The following is a 3552-nucleotide window of genomic DNA, read 5'->3' as shown; positions in this document are numbered from 1 at the left end:
TGGATACTCAAACGACAATTTAAATGTAACGTTGCGATTTTGTGATCACGTACTTCTGAAATTACTTTATTACAAGCTCCAATTTTATTATCATGTTTTAATTCAACCCAAAAATTTCAATATCTGTAATTCATATACTTTGAAAAAAAAATGAAATTTAAATATTCACATAGATATTCAAATATTGAAGCATCCAAATTTTTGAATATTCAAAATCTAAAAATCTGGATACTCAAATGCCTATTTAAATGTAATATTGAGATTCTGTGGTTGACATACATGTTTCTAGAATTAAGTTAGTAAATGCTTACATGTAGTTTCTTCAATTTTATCACCGCATGTTTGTTTTCGAATAAAAATTAATGCAATATTCTTAATTTTTTTAATATTGAGTATTCAAATCATCAAATACTTACCTCGCAAGATTAAAGTATTCAAACATTTGATTCAGTATTTGGGTACTTATCAAATATTCGATTTATTGAATATTTGACTGTTTAAATACTTGTAGACTTACAAATATTCAAATATTGGATACATTGGATATTCAAATCTAATTATAAACGAATGTCTATCAATATTTAAATATGAAAAATTCCTACCCCTAAACAGAAGATTAAGTTCGTAGTCAGTTAATTTACAACACTCTCACACTTTTCTTAGAGAATATTTTCGGGATTCATCATCCACAATTTTCTTCACCCATCGGCTGAGGACAATGGACAATACACCACTAAAAAATTTTTGGGCGGTCATAGACCAGAAGCATTAATTTCTACTGTTTATTAACTATTTAATGTTTTATGATATTGGAATGCCCAAGATTAGCGTTTCCTGCATTATGAACCATGCAACTTAGCAATACTATTGCCGTACACCCAAACGCCCCAATTATAATGTTTACGTTTCGGTTAAATTCATCATTTTAGGAATTTAGTCATCGGTCATAAAACAAGGAGCTGCTGCTTGGTATTTGGCTAACGTAAGTGACAGTTTCGTTTACCGTTTGTTATGTTGATTTCGTGAGTAGGTAGAGTAAGTACTCGCGTAACGTCGTCGTTGGACATTTACCTACCTACAAACACCGAAATGAAGTTTTTATGTAAACGCTTGTTATTGTGAGAAACCGAGTAGGTAATGCGACGTCATCGACAAACAGTTCGACGACAAACTGTTTTGCATCACACGTGTATGACCCCACCAGCGATGCATCGGTGCATCGGTTCATGCACGTGCATGAAAACTCGATTCCNTATCTCTTAGGGATAACCCACAATAACCATTTTTTATCCTTTACTTTTTACGAGAAATAATGGCTTATTTACGAAGCGATTTTAAGCAATACAGCATTGATCCTTATCCAATTAAGTACTTTTAAATGCATTGTGCATTTAATATAGATCAATATTACAGTATGTAATTTAAATGAATATTTTCGAACATATTACAGAGTTAAAATGCAGGGACATAGCGGTTGCGGCGGTACCGGCCGGTTTGTATTGTCTAATGACAAAAAAACTGTGATTGTTGTATATAAAGACATTCTGTACTATATTTACCATCAGCATTGCACCCGTGCGAAGCACAGTGTACAAATAATAGCATTAAACCAATTCCTTAACCCCTATCCCGGTATGTNGTGACTCATCTTCTTTAATGTAGTGGGTGTGTTCCGAAATATAACCCAGCATACTGGCCAATGCTGATGACGTCATTAATCGACGCCATATTGTACTGGTGTGCCACCATATTGTAATGATGAGACAAGTTTGACGTAGTAGTATATCAAACGGGCGTGTGCATCAGACTTTTAGGAATTTTTGAAGTGAAACTTCTTTACGCATGGTAGGGTAAGTTCGTTTCATGCGAGTTGCTATGTAACGAAATCAAGCAACGCATTTCCCCCGCTGTATGTCCCTATGTATGCTTAGATCTTTAAAACTACGCAACGGATTTTAATGCGGTTTTTTTTAATAGATAGAGTAATTCAAGAGGAAGGTTTATATGTATAATACTGCATAATATAGTAGAGAAACATTGATAATTTTAGAGGTTTGTGATGTGATGTCGTAAATAAACACATTTTTTTGCGCTTACATTGGAAACGCTGGCTGAACCCTACGAGATAGATCAAAATAATGTACTTCAGCATTCTACATCTTAAAAAGGTCTACAAAAAAGTCGGCGATGGTATATGTCTATCTCTTAGAGATAACCCACAATAACAATTTTTTATCCTTTACTTTTTTCGATAAATAATGACTTATTTAGGAAGCGATTGTAAGCAATATAGCATTAATTCTTATCCAATTAAGTACTTTTAAATACATTGTACATTTAATATACATCAATATGTGTACAGCATGTAATTTAAATGAATATTTTCGAAGGTATTACAGACCTAAAATGCAGGGACATAGCGGTTGCGGCGGTACCGGCCGGTTTGTATTGTCCAATGACAAAAAAACTGTGAATGTTGTGTATAAAAACATTCTATAGAATATTTACTATCAGCATTGCACCCATGCGAAGCATAGTGTACAAATAATACCATTAAATCAATTCCTTAACCCCTATCCCGGTATGTTTGAGTGTTTGAAGAAGTTTCACTTCAGTAGCGTGTTGTATAATTACATGTTGTATTTTTTTATTATAAGAAACTTTAATAACTTTTGGAGCAAAATTGTTGTAAACGAGCACAAACACTTTTCTCAATATGGCGTCAAATTCACGTCAAAGCACTGGCCAGTATATTTCCGAACGAATCACAGTATGGCGTCGATTTATGACGTCATCAGCTCTAGCCAGTATGCTTAATTATATTTCGGAACACACCCAGTAACAAATTCAATAATTTTCCGCATTTCAGAAATTTGGAATTACGTTCGCAAAAAATCAAATTCCTTTCCGAAAACCGAGTAATCTGTTCAGTCCCGCAAATACCGGGATTGAAATTATCTTACGGGATTGCCTTCATATTATTAAGCAATAAATGGAAGAGGCTGAGGAGTTCGAGCAGAGGAAATTCCAAAAAGGTAAGACGTCGTAAACAGTTGAGCTGGTCGAAAGTTCGAAGTGGACTCAATATTCAATACAATTTTACGTACAGTTAGAAAAGGTAATTTTTCTATAGGGTTACATATATCATGGAAGTGTGACTCTTGTCCATCTGGTTAACCGAGGTCCCATCAATATTTTTAAACCAAACTTTCTTAATATAGGATCAGTTTTAACTACAAGAATTTACGTACCAACACGTAAACGTTTTGTTATGTTTCAAATATGTTATTGGTATAGTCTTAAAACGTATATATCTACATTATGGGAGCCAGGATGAAATTCCATTGCCCATGCAATCACGTAGAATATAGAAATGTCCGAAAATGAAAATGACTTGTCACAAAATTTGGAGAATTGGATTGGAAAAGATCCACATTACCCCGACAAATCCAAATCCAACTATATAAAAAATATATAAATGGTTAAAATTTATTATGTTGTAATTTCACAAAATATGACTATTCGATTATTTTAAAGAAAAAAGATCGCTCC

Source organism: Agrilus planipennis, unplaced genomic scaffold (assembly GCF_000699045.2).
Source record: "Agrilus planipennis isolate EAB-ADULT unplaced genomic scaffold, Apla_2.0 scaffold141, whole genome shotgun sequence".
Classification (NCBI taxonomy): domain Eukaryota; kingdom Metazoa; phylum Arthropoda; class Insecta; order Coleoptera; family Buprestidae; genus Agrilus; species Agrilus planipennis.
Note: the sequence above shows the minus strand (reverse complement) of the source record.